Source organism: Balaenoptera ricei, chromosome 7 (assembly GCF_028023285.1).
Source record: "Balaenoptera ricei isolate mBalRic1 chromosome 7, mBalRic1.hap2, whole genome shotgun sequence".
In the NCBI taxonomy this organism is placed as follows: Eukaryota; Metazoa; Chordata; class Mammalia; order Artiodactyla; family Balaenopteridae; genus Balaenoptera; species Balaenoptera ricei.
The window spans coordinates 24,537,233-24,557,772 of NC_082645.1; positions in this window are offsets into that span (position 1 = coordinate 24,537,233).

Consider the following 20,540-nt stretch of genomic DNA (forward strand, 5'->3'; position numbering starts at 1 on the left):
TTGATCTTCATCTTCTCAGGTGATAGCCCCAGCAGTGGGCATGGAAAAATGCTCAACATCTTGAATTAATAAAGACATGCTAATCCAATCTACAAAAACATTTACCTCACAACAGTCAGAATGATCATCACCAAAAAATCTACAAACGATAAATGCTGAATGGTTATTAGAGAACTGTGTACCCTCTAGCATCTGATTGGATGTAAACGGGTAACCATCAGTAGTGAGAACATAATGGAGGTGAGTTTAAAGGTAAACATTGAGCTAGTATGTGATCTGGAAAGCCCACTGCTGGGACTATCACCTTAGAAGACCAGAATCAAAAAGACACAGGCTGGCAATCCTGCACTGCAGCAATATTTACCATAGCCAAAAGTTGGAAACAACCAAAATGTCCTTCAACAGATGAATGCACAAAGAAGAAGTTTTCATTGTACACAGTCGAATATTAGCCATGGAAAAGAATGAAACAGTGACGTTTGCAACACCATAGAAAGACTTAGAGATAATCACACAACTTGAAGTAATGAAGAAACTGAAAGACAGATATCCTATTATATCAGTTTTAGGTTTTACCTAAAAATTGATATACATGAACTTATTTCCAAGACAAGGGCCCTAATGGATGAAGAAAACAAAATTATATTTAACCAAATGGAAAGGTGTGAGGCATGTATAAATTAGGATATGCTGGATGACAGACCTATACTAATACATATGAAAAATATAAATCACCAAAACCTAGGCTATACCTACAGAGGTCTACTCAACACTCTGTAATAACCTACGTGGGATAGGATCCAAAGATCTATAGATACATATATATAATGAACCAGATTCTGTACACCTAGAAGAAGCACAACATTTTAATCAAATTTGGTCTAATAAAAAATAAATTTAAAAATCAAACAGAAAGTAAGGAGATATAAGCTGTTGGGTGTTGTCTTGGCACATTCCACTCTAATTTTCAGCCTACTAACACGATTTCCAGGAAGGCTCTGTTGCCCAAGTGCCGAGAGTTGGAAATGTAGAAATGCTGCCTCCTTGTGGCCATTTAACGCAAGACCAGCTTTAACCCCACAGCTAATGGTCAGTTAATATTCACAAGGAATCAGGGCTGTAAAGGACACCTGCCCTCAAAAAATGTCCTGAGGCAGGGAATGGGCACAAAACTCAACACACAGCAAATTTTTCAAGAAGATCCTTGGTAAGTTTTACTCACTTTTTTTTAAGGGGTAAGTTTTACTCACTTTTTTTTAAAAAGGAAAATGGATATAAACTAAACATAAAGAATTATTAGACTAATGCAAATCCAATCTACAAAAAGTTTCAACTCGCACCAGTCAAATAACCATTAGCAAAACGTCTACAAACAATAAATGCTGAAGGTGTTTTAGCCAACTCTGTGCCCTGTAGCGGCTGGTGAGATGTAAAGTGGTAAGAGCCAATAATGAGAAGAGAAAGGAGCTGCGTTTAAAAGTAAAAATTGAGCCACCATTTGATCCAGCAGGACCAGAGCTGGGCCTATCACCAGAGAAGAGCAGAATCGAGAAGACAAAGGCTGCAAAAGCTGCACTGAAGCAGTATTCACGATAGGCAAGACAAGGAAGCAACCAAAATGCCCATCAACATGAATAGAGAAAGAAGAAGTGGTCGGGGTACACAATGGAATATTTGCCATGGAAAACAATGAAACTGCTCTTTGCAGCACCGTAGATGAGCCTAGATATAATCACAGAACATGAGGTAATTCGGAAAGCAAAAGACAAATATACTATGATATTACTTATAGGCATTATCTAACAACTGACACAAATGAACATATTTCCAACGAGAAAGACACTCACAGAGTTAGAATACAAACTATGCTTATGTTTAAGATAACAGTGAGCATAAGTGTAGAAATACATATTAAATACATATATCAAAAAGACCGACCATATAGAAATGGAGGTCTATGGAACACTCTTAATAATTTACATGAGAAGGTGATCTGTACATGAAGAAATATATGTAATGTACAATTGAAACAGAATGTGTACAACTAGGAAAAACAATATTCTAAAAATTAAAATAATGAACAAGAAGTAATGACACATAAACTTCAGGGTGTTTTTCCTGGCACATTCCATTCGAATTTACAACCTAGAACACCCCTTCCACTAAGGCTCTGTTTCCCCACTTACCAAATTTGGTAAAGGAGAAATGCTGCCACCTTGTGGCCGTTTCCTGCAAGAGCAGCTTTAAACTCACAGCTAATGGTCACTTAACATTCACAAGGACTCAGGGCTGTAAAGGACACCTGCCCTAAAAAATTGTGCTGAAGTAGGGAATGGACAAAAAAATTCAAAACAGGCAAATGTTTCAAGAAGAGAGTATGAAGAGTTAAGTTTTACTCACGCTCGTTCAAAAAACAAGGAAAATGGATAAAAGCTCAACCTCAGGGAGTGTTAGACCCATGCAATCTAATCTACAAAAAGTTTTAACTTACACCAGTCGACTGACCATCAGCAAAAAGTCTACAAACAATAAATGCTGAAGGGGTTTTAAAGAACTGTGTCCCCTCTACCTGCTGGTGAGACGTAAAGGGGTAACAGCCAATAATGAGAACAGAAAGGAGCTGTGTTTAAAAGTAAAAACGGAGGTACCATTCAATCCAGCAGGCGCACCAATGGACCTCTCACCTGAGAAGACAAGAATCGAGAAGACACAGGCCGCAAAAGCTGCAGTGCAGCCTTATTCACAGTAGCCAAGACAGTGAAGAAGAGGTGAATGGATAAAGAAGAAGTGGTCCATATACGCAATGGAATATTAGCCATGGAAAACAATGAACCATTGCTCTCTGAGGCACCACAAATGAGTCTGGAGATAATCACGAAACAGGAGGTAAGTCGGAAAGTAAAAGACCTATATTCTATGATATCACTTATAGGCGTTATCTAATAACTGACACAAATGAACATATTTCCACAGAGAAAGACACTCACAGACTTAGAAAACAAACTATGCTCATCTCAAAGGAAAGGTGGGGGGAGTGGATAAATTAAGATTAGTGTTACTATATGTATACAAACACATATTATATCCATATCTCAAAAAGACTGACCATATAGCAAGGGAGATCTGCGGAACCCTCTGTAACATTTTACGTGGGATCTGTACTTGAATAGACATATATAATGTACAAATGAACCAGATTGCGTACACCTAGGAATAACAATATTCTAAGCTTTACGCCAATTAAAACACTTTTAAAAACCAAGAAGAAATAATGAGACATAAATTTATGGGGGTTTCTCCATGCACAGTCCAATGTAATTTACAACCTAGGAACACGACTTCCAGAAAGGCTCTGCTGCCCTAGTACCCAGATTTGGGAATGGAGAAATGCTGCCTCCTTGAGGCCACTTCCCACAACAGCAGCTTTAAACCCATTGCTAAAGGTCCCTAAATATTCACCAAACTTGCAGTTCGGGAAATGACACCTGCTCTCTAAAAAAACTCTGGCGTGGAAAATCGACCAAAAAATTCCAAAGAGGGCAACCTTCCAAGAAGACCATTTCAAGAGTTATATTGTACTCCCAATTGTTTCCTTTTTTTAACAGAAAAGAAAACGGCAGAGAAAAATGATGAGTTTTACGAATTTTCAAAGACATGCAAACCCAAATTACAAAACCCTATCAGCTCACAGCACCCAGTAGGGCCATTAGCATAAAGGCTGCAAACAATAAATGCTAAATCGATTGTGGAGAAATGCGTACCCTCGATTCTAAGGGGGACGTGGTAAGAGCCACTAATGAAAACACAAAGAAGGTGCTTTGAAAAGGGAAACACGGTGCTACCAGTCAATCAATCACACCCACTGCTGGGCCTATCACCTGAGAAAATGAGAATCCAAAAGTCACAGGCTGGCAATCCTGCACTCCAACGATATTTACCATAGCCAACACTTGGAAGCAATGAAAATGTCCATCAACCGAGGAATGCACAAAGTAGAAGTGGTCCACGTACTCAGTGGAAAATTACTCCAATAAAAAATAAAAAGTAAATTTAAAAATCCAACCAAAGTAAGGAGACATCAGCTTGTGTGGGTTTGTCCGGGCACACTCCACTCTAATTTATAACCGAGAAACTCCACAGGCCGCAAGGGCTTTTCCCTAGTTACCAGAGTGGGGAACATAGAAAGGCTGCTGCCCTCTGGCAGTTACCTGCAAAAGCAGCTTTAAAGCCTGTGCTAATGGTCATTTCATAGGAACAAGTACTGCAGAACTGTAAATGAAACCTGCCCTCAAAATGTCCTGAGGGAGGTAATGGCCAAAACATTTCAAAATGGGACACATACTTTAAGAGAACACTTTGAAGAACTAAGGGGTAATCACAGCTTGAAAAATAAAAAGGACATGCCTTAAAGGTCAATTTCAACGGATTATGAGGCACATGCGAATTCAACCACAAAGAGGTATCATCTCACACTTGTCAGAATAACCATCAGCAAGAAAACTACAAACAATAAATGCTGAAGGTGTTGTGGGGAAATGCATACCCTCAAATTCAAGTGGGACATAACTTGCAAAGGGCCACGAATGAGAGCAGAATGGAGGTGCCTTAAAAAGGTAAACATTGAGCTACCATATGATCCAGCAGGCCCACTTCCCGACCTATAATCTAAGAAGAGAGAATTGGAAAGACACAGGCAGGCAAATCTGCATTGCACAGTATTACAATAGCCAAGATATGGAAGTAACCAAAAACTCCACCAACAGATGGGTGGACAAAGAGGAACTCCTCCATGTACAGATGGAATATTCGCTAGTGAAAAAAATGAAACAATGCCATTTGCAGCACCATAAATGAGTCTACACATAACCATGCAACCTGTAGTACGTGAGAAAGCAAAAGACACATATCCTATCATATCACTTTTAGGAGTTACTTAAAAATTGATACCAATGAAGATATTTCCACAGAGAAAGGCAATCACAGATTCATTAAAAAAACTTACGGTTCACCAAATAGAAAGGGATGAGGATTGGATACATTACCATATTGGGGTGAACAGAGATATACAAACCATGTGAAATATATAACCACCAAAGACGTACGGAAGACCAGGAGAAGACTACTCAACATTGTGTTGTAACCTACATGGGAAAAGGATGCGAGGAAGAATAGATACACGTATATGTGTGAAAGAACCACATCTTGCACACCTAGAACAAACAAACCATTGTAATCAAATTTGCTGGGATCAAAACTAAAAAGTAAATTACAAATATGAACAAGAAGTAATGAGACATAAACTGAAAGGGCTTTTTTCCTGGCACATTCCATTCGAATTTACAACCTAGAACACCCCTTCCACTAAGGCTCTGTTTCCCCAGTTACCAAATTTGGTAAAGGAGAAATGCTGCCACCTTGTGGCCGTTTCCTGCAAGAGCAGCTTTAAACTCACAGCTAATGGTCACTTAACATTCACAATGACTCAGGGCTGTAAAGGACACCTGCCCTAAAAAATTGTGCTGAAGTAGGGAATGGACAAAAAAATTCAAAACAGGCAAATGTTTCAAGAAGAGAGTATGAAGAGTTAAGTTTTACTCACGCTCGTTCAAAAAACAAGGAAAATGGATAAAAGCTCAACCTCAGGGAGTGTTAGACCCATGCAATCTAATCTACAAAAAGTTTCAACTTACACCAGTCGACTGACCATCAGCAAAAAGTCTACAAACAATAAATGCTGCAGGGGTTTTAAAGAACTGTGTCCCCTCTACCTGCTGGTGAGACGTAAAGGGGTAACAGCCAATAATGAGAACAGAAAGGAGCTGCGTTGAAAAGGAAAAATTGAGGTACCATTCAATCCAGCAGGCGCACCAATGGGCCTCTCACCTGAGAAGACCAGAATGAAGAAGACCCGGGCTGCAAAAGCTGCACTGCAGCCTTATTCACAATAGACAAGACAGTGAAGCAACCAAAATGTCCATCAACAGATGAAAGGAAAAAGAAGAAGCGGCCCATGTACACAATGAATACTAGCCATGGAAAACAATGAAACACTGCTCTTTGAGACACCATAGATGATCTTGGAGATAATCACAGAACATGAGGTAAGTCGGAAAGCAAAAGTCCTATATCCTATGATATCACTTATACGCGTTCTCTAATAACTGACACAAATGAACATATTTCCACTGAGAAAGTCAATCACAGACTTATTAAAAAAAACTATGCTTATCTACAAGGAAAGGTGGGGGGAATGGATACATGAAGATTAGCGTTACCATATGTATACAAATACATATTATATACATATATCAAAAAGACCGACCATATAGCAAGGAAGGTTTACGGAACACTGTGTAACAATTTACACGGGAAGAGGATCTCTACATAAATAGGTATATAGAATATGTAGATGAACCAGAGTATGTACACCTTGGACAAGCAACATTCTAACCATTACCCCAATTGAAAAAATTAAAACAACCAACTAGGAGTAATGAGACATAAACTTATGGGGGGTTCTCCTGGCACATTCCATTCAAATTTACAACCTAGGCAAACGACTTCCAGAACGGCTCTGCTGCCCTAGTACCCAGATTTGGGAATGGAGAAATGCTGCATCCTTGTGGCCATTTCCCACAACAGCAGCTTTAAACCCACTGCAAAAGGTCACTAAATATTCACCAATTGCAGGTCTGTAAATGACACCTGCCCTCCAAAAAATACTGAGGTCGAAAATCGACCAAAATATTCTACAGTGCAACCTTCCAGAAAGAAAATTTGAAGAGGTATATTGTACTCACAATTTTTTTCTTTTTTCTTTTAACAGAAAAGGAAAAGGCGTGGAAAAATGATGAATTGTAGGAATTTTTACAGACATGTAAACCCAAATTACAAAAACCTATCAGCTCACACCAGTCAGAATGGCCATCAACAAAAATGCTGCAAACAAGAAATGCTGACGTGATTGTGGAGAAATGCGTACCCTCGATTCTAAGGGGGACGTGGTAAGAGCCACTAATGAAAGCACAATTGAGGTGCCTTGAAAAGGTAAACGTTGAGCTACCATACCAGTCAATCAATCATACCCACTGCTGGGTCTATCACCTGAGAAAATGAAAATCAAAAATCGCAGGCTGGCAATCCTGCACTCTAGCAATATTTACCATAGGCAACACTTGGAAGCAACGAAAATGTCCATCAACAGAGGAATGCACCAAGAAGAAGTGGTCCATGTACACAATGGAATATTAGCCATGGAAAACATTGAAGCACTGCTCTTTGAGGCACCATAGATGAGCCTGGAGATAATCACAAAACATGAAGTAGGTCGGAAAGCAAAAGACCTATATCTTATATTATCACTTATGGCATTATCTAATAACTGACACAGATGAACATATTTCCAAAGAGAAAGACACTCACAGGCGTAGAAAACAAACTATGCTCATCTAAAAGGAAAGGAGGGGGGAAATTGAGAAATGAAGATTAGTGTTACTATACATATTCAAATACATATTATATACATGTATCAAAAAGATCGAACATATAGCAAGGGAGGTCGACGGAACACTGTAATATTTTATATGGGAAGAGGATCTGTACATTAATAGACATACATAATGTCCAAATGAACTAGATTGTGTACACCTAGGACAAACAATATTCTAAACTTTACCCAGATTTAAAAAATTTTAAAAACCAAGAAGAAGTAATGAGACATAAACTTATGGGGATTTCTCCAGGCAAATTCCATTCTAATTTACAACCTGGACAATGACTTCCAGAAAGGCTCTGCTGCCCTAGAACCCAGATTGGGGAATGGAGAAATGCTACCTCCTTGTGGACGTTTCCCACAACAGCAGCTTTGAACTCACTGCAAAAGGTCACTAAATTTTCACCAACTTGCAGTTCTGTAAATTGCGCCTGGCCTCCAGAAAATTTCTGGGGTCAAAAATCGACCAAAAAATTCAGAAGAGGGCAAACTTCGAAGAAGACAATTTCAAGAGCTATATTGTACTCACGGTTTTTTCTTTTAAGAGAAAAGAAAAAGGCATAGGAATATGATGAATTTTAAAAATTTTCATGACATGCATACCCATATTACAAAACCCTATCAGCTCACAGCAGTCAGAATGGCCATTAGGAAAAATGCTGCAAAAAGTAAACGGTGAAGGGAGTGTGGAGAAATGCGTACCCTCGGTTGTAAGGGGGGGCATGTAAAGAGCCACTAATGAAAACACAATGTAGGTGCTTTGAAAAGGGAAACATTGAACTACCAGTCCATCAATCACAACCACTGCTTGGCCTATCACCTGAGAAAATGAGAATCAAAAAGTCACAGGCTGGGAAACCTGTATGCCAGCAATATTTACCATAGCCAGCACTTGGAAGAAATGAAAATGTCCATCAACCGAGGAATGCACCAAGAAGAAGTGGTCCACGTACACAATGGAATATTACTGTAATAATAAATATAAATTAAATTTAAAAACAAACAAAAGTAAGGAGACATCAACATTTGTGGGTTTCTCCGGGCACATTGCACTCTAATTTATAACCGAAAAACAACACTGGACGGTAGGTCTGTTTCCCTAGTACCAGCAAGGGGAACGTAGAAAGGCTGTCGCTCTCTGGCCGTTACCTGCAAAAGCAGGTTTAAAGCCTGAGCTAATGGTCACTTCATATGAACAAGTACTGCAGGGCTGTAAATGAAACCTGCCCTCAAAATGTCTTGAGGGAGATAATGGCCAAAATATTTCAAATGGTGACACATACTTTAAGAAAACACTTTGAAGAAATAAGCTCTAATCACAGCTGGAAAAATAAAAAGGACATGTCTTACAGCTCAATTTCAACGCATTATGAGACACATGCAAATTCAACCACAAAGAGGTATCAGCTCACACCACTCAGAATAACCATCAGCAAAAACTACAAAGAATAAATGCTGAAGGTGCTGGGAAGAAATGCATACCCTCCGCTTTAAGTGGGACGTAACCTGGAAAGAGCCACTAAAGAGAACAGAATAGAGGTGCCTTTAAAAGGTAAACATTGAGCTACCATATGATCCAGCAGACCTATTCCTGGACCTATAACCTAAGAAGACAGAATTGGAAGGACACAGGTACGCAAATCTGCATTGCATAGTATAACAATCGCCAAGATATGGAAGTAACCAAAAAGTCCAACGACAGATGGGTGGACAATGAAGAACTGCTACATGTACAGATGGAATATGAGCTAGTGAAAAAAATGAAACAATGCCATTTGCAGCACCATAGATGAGTCTAGAAGTAATCACGCAACTTGGTGTAAGTGAGAAAGCGAAAGACACATATCCTATCATATCACATATAGGTGTTACCTAAAAAATGATACAAACAAAGGTATTTCCACAGAGAAACACTATCATAGATTCATTAAAAAAACTTATGGTTCACCAAATGGAAAGGTGTGAGGATTGAATACATTACCATATTGAGGTTAACAGAGAGATACAAACACATGTGAAATATATAACCACCAAAGACCTACGCAATACCAAGAGAAGACTACTCAACATTGTGTCGTAACAGACATGGGAAAAGGATCCGAAGAAAAATAGATATATGTATATGTGTGAAAGAACCACATCTTGCACACCTAGAACAAACAAAACATTGTAATCAAGTTTGCTGTGATAAAAAATAAAAATTAAGTTCAAGATACCAACAAGAAGTAATGAGACATAAACTTAAAGGGCTTTTTCCTCGCACATTCCATTCTAATTTACAACCTAGAACACCACTTCCAGTAAGGCTCTGTTGCCCTAGTAACCAGATTTGGTAAAGGAGAAATGCTGCCGCCTTGTGGCCGATTCCCGCAACAGCAGCTTTTAACCCACAGCTAATGGTCACTTACCATTCACAAGGACTCAGGGCTGTAAAGGACACCTGCCCTCAAAATTGTGCTGAGGTAGGGAATGGATAAAAAAAATTCAAAACAGGCAAAATGTTCACGAAGCTAGTATGAAGAGGTAAGTTTTACTCACTCTCTTTTTAAAGAAAGGAAAATGGATAAAAGCTCAACCTCAGGAAGTATTAGACTCATGCAATCTAATCTACAAAAAGTTTTCAACTCACACCCGTCGACTGACCATTGGCAAAAAGTCTACAAACAATCAATGCTGAAGAGGTTTTAGAGAACTGTGTACCCTCTAGCTGCTGGTGAGATGTAAAAGGGTTAAACGCTAATAATGAGAACAGAAAGGAGCTGCGTTGAAAAGGAAAAATTGAGGTACCATTCAATCCAGCAGGCGCACCAATGGGCCTCTCACCTGAGAAGACCAGAATGAAGAAGACCCGGGCTGCAAAAGCTGCACTGCAGCCTTATGCACAATAGACAAGACAGTGAAGCAACCAAAATGTCCATCAACAGATAAAAGGAAAAAGAAGAAGCGGTCCATGTACACAATGAATACTAGCCATGGAAGACAATGAAACACTGCTCTCTGAGACACCATAGATGATCTTGGAGATAATCACAGAACATGAGGTAAGTCGGAAAGCAAAAGTCCTATATCCTATGATATCACATACGCGTTCTCTAATAACTGACACAAATGAACATATTTCCACTGAGAAAGTCAATCACAGACTTATTAAAAAAAACTATGCTTATCTACAAGGAAAGGTGGGGGGAATGGATACATGAAGATTAGCGTTACCATATGTATACAAATACATATTATATACATATATCAAAAAGACCGACCATATAGCAAGGAAGGTTTACGGATCACTGTGTAACAATTTACACGGGAAGAGGATCTCTACATAAATAGGTATATAGAATATGTAGATGAACCAGAGTATGTACACCTTGGACAAGCAACATTCTAACCATTACCCCAATTGAAAAAATTAAAACAACCAACTAGGAGTAATGAGACATAAACTTATGGGGGGTTCTCCTGGCACATTCCATTCAAATTTACAACCTAGGCAAACGACTTCCAGAACGGCTCTGCTGCCCTAGTACCCAGATTTGGGAATGGAGAAATGCTGCATCCTTGTGGCCATTTCCCACAACAGCAGCTTTAAACCCACTGCAAAAGGTCACTAAATATTCACCAATTGCAGGTCTGTAAATGACACCTGCCCTCCAAAAAATACTGAGGTCGAAAATCGACCAAAATATTCTAGAGTGCAACCTTCCAGAAAGAAAATTTGAAGAGGTATATTGTACTCACAATTTTTTTCTTTATTCTTTTAACAGAAAAGGAAAAGGCGTGGAAAAATGATGAATTGTAGGAATTTTTACAGACATGTAAACCAAAATTACAAAAACCTATCAGCTCACACCAGTCAGAATGGCCATCAACAAAATGCGGCAAACGATAAACGCTGACGTGATTGTGGAGAAATACGTACCCTCAATTCTAAGGGGGACGTGGTACGAGCCACTAATGAAAGCACAATTGAGGTGCCTTGAAAAGGTAAACGTTGAGCTACCATACCATTCAATCAATCATACCCACTGCTGGGTCTATCACCTGAGAAAATGAAAATCAAAAATCGCAGGCTGGCAATCCTGCACTCCAGCAATATTTACCATAGGCAACACTTGGAAGCAACGAAAATGTCCATCAACAGAGGAATGCACCAAAAAGAAGTGGTCCAAGTACACAATGGAATATTAGCCATGGAAAACATTGAAGCACTGCTCTTTGAGGCACCATAGATGAGCCTGGAGATAATCACAAAACATGAAGTAGGTCGGAAAGCAAAAGACCTATATCTTATATTATCACTTATGGCATTATCTAATAACTGACACAGATGAACATATTTCCAAAGAGAAAGACACTCACAGGCGTAGAAAACAAACTATGCTCATCTAAAAGGAAAGGAGGGGGGAAATTGAGAAATGAAGATTAGTGTTACTATACATATTCAAATACATATTATATACATGTATCAAAAAGATCGAACATATAGCAAGGGAGGTCGACGGAACACTGTAATATTTTATATGGGAAGAGGATCTGTACATTAATAGACATACATAATGTCCAAATGAACTAGATTGTGTACACCTAGGACAAACACTATTCTAAACTTTAGCCAGATTTAAAAAATTTTAAAAACCAAGAAGAAGTAATGAGACATAAACTTATGGGGATTTCTCCAGGCAAATTCCATTCTAATTTACAACCTGGACAATGACTTCCAGAAAGGCTCTGCTGCCCTAGAACCCAGATTGGGGAATGGAGAAATGCTACCTCCTTGTGGACGTATCCCACAACAGCAGCTTTGAACTCACTGCAAAAGGTCACTAAATTTTCACCAACTTGCAGTTCTGTAAATTGCGCCTGCCCTCCAGAAAATTTCTGGGGTCAAAAATCGACCAAAAAATTCAGAAGAGGGCAACCTTCGAAGAAGACAATTTCAAGAGCTGTGTTGTACTCACGGTTTTTTCTTTTAAGAGAAAAGAAAAAGGCATAGGAATATGATGAATTTTAAAAATTTTCATGACATGCATACCCATATTACAAAACCCTATCAGCTCACAGCAGTCAGAATGGCCATTAGGAAAAATGCTGCAAAAAATAAACGGTGAAGGGAGTGTGGAGAAATGCGTACCCTCGGTTGTAAGGGGGGGCATGTAAAGAGCCACTAATGAAAACACAATGTAGGTGCTTTGAAAAGGGAAACATTGAACTACCAGTCCATCAATCACAACCACTGCTTGGCCTATCACCTGAGAAAATGAGAATCAAAAAGTCACAGGCTGGGAAACCTGTATGCCAGCAATATTTACCATAGCCAGCACTTGGAAGAAATGAAAATGTCCATCAACCGAGGAATGCACCAAGAAGAAGTGGTCCACGTACACAATGGAATATTACTCTAATAATAAATATAAATTAAATTTAAAAACAAACAAAAGCAAGGAGACATCAACATTTGTGGGTTTATCCGGGCACATTGCACTCTAATTTATAACCGAAAAACACCACTGGCCGGTAGGTCTGTTTCCCTAGTGCCAGCAAGGGGAACGTAGAAAGGCTGTCGCTCTCTGGCCGTTACCTGCAAAAGCAGGTTTAAAGCCTGAGCTAATGGTCACTTCATATGAACAAGTACTGCAGGGCTGTAAATGAAACCTGCCCTCAAAATGTCTTGAGGGAGATAATGGCCAAAATATTTCAAATGGTGACACATACTTTAAGAAAACACTTTGAAGAAATAAGCTCTCATCACAGCTGGAAAAAGAAAAAGGACATGTCTTACAGCTCAATTTCAACGCATTATGAGACACATGCAAATTCAACCACAAAGAGGTATCAGCTCACACCACTCAGAATAACCATCAGCAAAAACTACAAAGAATAAATGCTGAAGGTGCTGGGAAGAAATGCATACCCTCCGCTTTAAGTGGGACGTAACCTGGAAAGAGCCACTAAAGAGAACGGAATAGAGGTGCCTTTAAAAGGTAAACATTGAGCTACCATATGATCCAGCAGACCTATTCCTGGACCTATAACCTAAGAAGACAGAATTGGAAGGACACAGGTACGCAAATCTGCATTGCATAGTATAACAATCGCCAAGATATGGAAGTAACCAAAAAGTCCAACGACAGATGGGTGGACAATGAAGAACTGCTACATGTACAGATGGAATATGAGCTAGTGAAAAAATGAAACAATGCCATTTGCAGCACCATAGATGAGTCTAGAAGTAATCACGCAACTTGGTGTAAGTGAGAAAGCGAAAGACACATATCCTATCATATCACATATAGGTGTTACCTAAAAAATGATACAAACAAAGGTATTTCCACAGAGAAACACTATCATAGATTCATTAAAAAAACTTATGGTTCACCAAATGGAAAGGTGTGAGGATTGGATACATTACCGTATAGAGGTTAACAGAGTGATACAAACACATGTGAAATATATAATCACCAAAGACCTACGCAATACCAAGAGAAGACTACTCAACATTGTGTCGTAACCTACATGGGAAAAGGATCCGAAGAAAAATAGATATATGTATATGTGTGAAAGAACCACATCTTGCACACCTAGAACAAACAAAACATTGTAATCAAGTTTGCTGTGATAAGAAATAAAAATTAAGTTAAAGATACCAACAAGAAGTAATGAGACATAAACTTAAAGGGCTTTTTCCTCGCACATTCCATTCTAATTTACAACCTAGAACACCACTTCCAGTAAGGCTCTGTTGCCCTAGTAACCAGATTTGGTAAAGGAGAAATGCTGCCGCCTTGTGGCCGATTCCCGCAACAGCAGCTTTTAACCCACAGCTAATGGTCACTTACCATTCACAAGGACTCAGGGCTGTAAAGGACACCTGCCCTCAAAATTGTGCTGAGGTAGGGAATGGATAAAAGAAATTCAAAACAGGCAAAATGTTCACGAAGCTAGTATGAAGAGGTAAGTTGTACTCACTCTCTTTTTAAAGAAAGGAAAATGGATAAAAGCTCAACCTCAGGAAGTATTAGACTCATGCAACCTAATCTACAAAAAGTTTTCAACTCACACCCGTCGACTGACCATTGGCAAAAAGTCTACAAACAATCAATGCTGAAGAGGTTTTAGAGAACTGTGTACCCTCTAGCTGCTGGTGAGATGTAAAAGGGTTAAACGCTAATAATGAGAACAGAAAGGAGCTGCGTTGAAAAGGAAAAATTGAGGTACCATTCAATCCAGCAGGCGCACCAATGGGCCTCTCACCTGAGAAGACCAGAATGAAGAAGACCCGGGCTGCAAAAGCTGCACTGCAGCCTTATTCACAATAGACAAGACAGTGAAGCAACCAAAATGTCCATCAACAGATAAAAGGAAAAAGAAGAAGCGGTCCATGTACACAATGAATACTAGCCATGGAAGACAATGAAACACTGCTCTCTGAGACACCATAGATGATCTTGGAGATAATCACAGAACATGAGGTAAGTCGGAAAGCAAAAGTCCTATATCCTATGATATCACTTATACGCGTTCTCTAATAACTGACACAAATGAACATATTTCCACTGAGAAAGTCAATCACAGACTTATTAAAAAAAACTATGCTTATCTACAAGGAAAGGTGGGGGGAATGGATACATGAAGATTAGCGTTACCATATGTATACAAATACATATTATATACATATATCAAAAAGACCGACCATATAGCAAGGAAGGTTTACGGATCACTGTGTAACAATTTACACGGGAAGAGGATCTCTACATAAATAGGTATATAGAATATGTAGATGAACCAGAGTATGTACACCTTGGACAAGCAGCATTCTAACCATTACCCCAATTGAAAAAATTAAAACAACCAACTAGGAGTAATGAGACATAAACTTATGGGGGGTTCTCCTGGCACATTCCATTCAAATTTACAACCTAGGCAAACGACTTCCAGAACGGCTCTGCTGCCCTAGTACCCAGATTTGGGAATGGAGAAATGCTGCATCCTTGTGGCCATTTCCCACAACAGCAGCTTTAAACCCACTGCAAAAGGTCACTAAATATTCACCAATTGCAGGTCTGTAAATGACACCTGCCCTCCAAAAAATACTGAGGTCGAAAATCGACCAAAATATTCTACAGTGCAACCTTCCAGAAAGAAAATTTGAAGAGGTATATTGTACTCACAATTTTTTTCTTTTTTCTTTTAACAGAAAAGGAAAAGGCGTGGAAAAATGATGAATTGTAGGAATTTTTACAGACATGTAAACCCAAATTACAAAAACCTATCAGCTCACACCAGTCAGAATGGCCATCAACAAAAATGCTGCAAACAAGAAATGCTGACGTGATTGTGGAGAAATGCGTACCCTCGATTCTAAGGGGGACGTGGTAAGAGCCACTAATGAAAGCACAATTGAGGTGCCTTGAAAAGGTAAACGTTGAGCTACCATACCAGTCAATCAATCATACCCACTGCTGGGTCTATCACCTGAGAAAATGAAAATCAAAAATCGCAGGCTGGCAATCCTGCACTCTAGCAATATTTACCATAGGCAACACTTGGAAGCAACGAAAATGTCCATCAACAGAGGAATGCACCAAGAAGAAGTGGTCCATGTACACAATGGAATATTAGCCATGGAAAACATTGAAGCACTGCTCTTTGAGGCACCATAGATGAGCCTGGAGATAATCACAAAACATGAAGTAGGTCGGAAAGCAAAAGACCTATATCTTATATTATCACTTATGGCATTATCTAATAACTGACACAGATGAACATATTTCCAAAGAGAAAGACACTCACAGGCGTAGAAAACAAACTATGCTCATCTAAAAGGAAAGGAGGGGGGAAATTGAGAAATGAAGATTAGTGTTACTATACATATTCAAATACATATTATATACATGTATCAAAAAGATCGAACATATAGCAAGGGAGGTCGACGGAACACTGTAATATTTTATATGGGAAGAGGATCTGTACATTAATAGACATACATAATGTCCAAATGAACTAGATTGTGTACACCTAGGACAAACAATATTCTAAACTTTACCCAGATTTAAAAAATTTTAAAAACCAAGAAGAAGTAATGAGACATAAACTTATGGGGATTTCTCCAGGCAAATTCCATTCTAATTTACAACCTGGACAATGACTTCCAGAAAGGCTCTGCTGCCCTAGAACCCAGATTGGGGAATGGAGAAATGCTACCTCCTTGTGGACGTTTCCCACAACAGCAGCTTTGAACTCACTGCAAAAGGTCACTAAATTTTCACCAACTTGCAGTTCTGTAAATTGCGCCTGCCCTCCAGAAAATTTCTGGGGTCAAAAATCGACCAAAAAATTCAGAAGAGGGCAAACTTCGAAGAAGACAATTTCAAGAGCTATATTGTACTCACGGTTTTTTCTTTTAAGAGAAAAGAAAAAGGCATAGGAATATGATGAATTTTAAAAATTTTCATGACATGCATACCCATATTACAAAACCCTATCAGCTCACAGCAGTCAGAATGGCCATTAGGAAAAATGCTGCAAAAAGTAAACGGTGAAGGGAGTGTGGAGAAATGCGTACCCTCGGTTGTAAGGGGGGGCATGTAAAGAGCCACTAATGAAAACACAATGTAGGTGCTTTGAAAAGGGAAACATTGAACTACCAGTCCATCAATCACAACCACTGCTTGGCCTATCACCTGAGAAAATGAGAATCAAAAAGTCACAGGCTGGGAAACCTGTATGCCAGCAATATTTACCATAGCCAGCACTTGGAAGAAATGAAAATGTCCATCAACCGAGGAATGCACCAAGAAGAAGTGGTCCACGTACACAATGGAATATTACTGTAATAATAAATATAAATTAAATTTAAAAACAAACAAAAGCAAGGAGACATCAACATTTGTGGGTTTCTCCGGGCACATTGCACTCTAATTTATAACCGAAAAACAACACTGGCCGGTAGGTCTGTTTCCCTAGTACCAGCAAGGGGAACGTAGAAAGGCTGTCGCTCTCTGGCCGTTACCTGCAAAAGCAGGTTTAAAGCCTGAGCTAATGGTCACTTCATATGAACAAGTACTGCAGGGCTGTAAATGAAACCTGCCCTCAAAATGTCTTGAGGGAGATAATGGCCAAAATATTTCAAATGGTGACACATACTTTAAGAAAACACTTTGAAGAAATAAGCTCTAATCACAGCTGGAAAAATAAAAAGGACATGTCTTACAGCTCAATTTCAACGCATTATGAGACACATGCAAATTCAACCACAAAGAGGTATCAGCTCACACCACTCAGAATAACCATCAGCAAAAACTACAAAGAATAAATGCTGAAGGTGCTGGGAAGAAATGCATACCCTCCGCTTTAAGTGGGACGTAACCTGGAAAGAGCCACTAAAGAGAACAGAATAGAGGTGCCTTTAAAAGGTAAACATTGAGCTACCATATGATCCAGCAGACCTATTCCTGGACCTATAACCTAAGAAGACAGAATTGGAAGGACACAGGTACGCAAATCTGCATTGCATAGTATAACAATCGCCAAGATATGGAAGTAACCAAAAAGTCCAACGACAGATGGGTGGACAATGAAGAACTGCTACATGTACAGATGGAATATGAGCTAGTGAAAAAAATGAAACAATGCCATTTGCAGCACCATAGATGAGTCTAGAAGTAATCACGCAACTTGGTGTAAGTGAGAAAGCGAAAGACACATATCCTATCATATCACATATAGGTGTTACCTAAAAAATGATACAAACAAAGGTATTTCCACAGAGAAACACTATCATAGATTCATTAAAAAAACTTATGGTTCACCAAATGGAAAGGTGTGAGGATTGAATACATTACCATATTGAGGTTAACAGAGAGATACAAACACATGTGAAATATATAACCACCAAAGACCTACGCAATACCAAGAGAAGACTACTCAACATTGTGTCGTAACAGACATGGGAAAAGGATCCGAAGAAAAATAGATATATGTCTATGTGTGAAAGAACCACATCTTGCACACCTAGAACAAACAAAACATTGTAATCAAGTTTGCTGTGATAAAAAATAAAAATTAAGTTCAAGATACCAACAAGAAGTAATGAGACATAAACTTAAAGGGCTTTTTCCTCGCACATTCCATTCTAATTTACAACCTAGAACACCACTTCCAGTAAGGCTCTGTTGCCCTAGTAACCAGATTTGGTAAAGGAGAAATGCTGCCGCCTTGTGGCCGATTCCCGCAACAGCAGCTTTTAACCCACAGCTAATGGTCACTTACCATTCACAAGGACTCAGGGCTGTAAAGGACACCTGCCCTCAAAATTGTGCTGAGGTAGGGAATGGATAAAAAAAATTCAAAACAGGCAAAATGTTCACGAAGCTAGTATGAAGAGGTAAGTTTTACTCACTCTCTTTTTAAAGAAAGGAAAATGGATAAAAGCTCAACCTCAGGAAGTATTAGACTCATGCAATCTAATCTACAAAAAGTTTTCAACTCACACCCGTCGACTGACCATTGGCAAAAAGTCTACAAACAATCAATGCTGAAGAGGTTTTAGAGAACTGTGTACCCTCTAGCTGCTGGTGAGATGTAAAAGGGTTAAACGCTAATAATGAGAACAGAAAGGAGCTGCGTTGAAAAGGAAAAATTGAGGTACCATTCAATCCAGCAGGCGCACCAATGGGCCTCTCACCTGAGAAGACCAGAATGAAGAAGACCCGGGCTGCAAAAGCTGCACTGCAGCCTTATGCACAATAGACAAGACAGTGAAGCAACCAAAATGTCCATCAACAGATAAAAGGAAAAAGAAGAAGCGGTCCATGTACACAATGAATACTAGCCATGGAAGACAATGAAACACTGCTCTCTGAGACACCATAGATGATCTTGGAGATAATCACAGAACATGAGGTAAGTCGGAAAGCAAAAGTCCTATATCCTATGATATCACTTATACGCGTTCTCTAATAACTGACACAAATGAACATATTTCCACTGAGAAAGTCAATCACAGACTTATTAAAAAAAACTATGCTTATCTACAAGGAAAGGTGGGGGGAATGGATACATGAAGATTAGCGTTACCATATGTATACAAATACATATTATATACATATATCAAAAAGACCGACCATATAGCAAGGAAGGTTTACGGATCACTGTGTAACAATTTACACGGGAAGAGGATCTCTACATAAATAGGTATATAGAATATGTAGATGAACCAGAGTATGTACACCTTGGACAAGCAACATTCTAACCATTACCCCAATTGAAAAAATTAAAACAACCAACTAGGAGTAATGAGACATAAACTTATGGGGGGTTCTCCTGGCACATTCCATTCAAATTTACAACCTAGGCAAACGACTTCCAGAACGGCTCTGCTGCCCTAGTACCCAGATTTGGGAATGGAGAAATGCTGCATCCTTGTGGCCATTTCCCACAACAGCAGCTTTAAACCCACTGCAAAAGGTCACTAAATATTCACCAATTGCAGGTCTGTAAATGACACCTGCCCTCCAAAAAATACTGAGGTCGAAAATCGACCAAAATATTCTACAGTGCAACCTTCCAGAAAGAAAATTTGAAGAGGTATATTGTACTCACAATTTTTTTCTTTTTTCTTTTAACAGAAAAGGAAAAGGCGTGGAAAAATGATGAATTGTAGGAATTTTTACAGACATGTAAACCAAAATTACAAAAACCTATCAGCTCACACCAGTCAGAATGGCCATCAACAAAATGCGGCAAACGATAAACGCTGACGTGATTGTGGAGAAATACGTACCCTCAATTCTAAGGGGGACGTGGTACGAGCCACTAATGAAAGCACAATTGAGGTGCCTTGAAAAGGTAAACGTTGAGCTACCATACCATTCAATCAATCATACCCACTGCTGGGTCTATCACCTGAGAAAATGAAAATCAAAAATCGCAGGCTGGCAATCCTGCACTCCAGCAATATTTACCATAGGCAACACTTGGAAGCAACGAAAATGTCCATCAACAGAGGAATGCACCAAAAAGAAGTGGTCCAAGTACACAATGGAATATT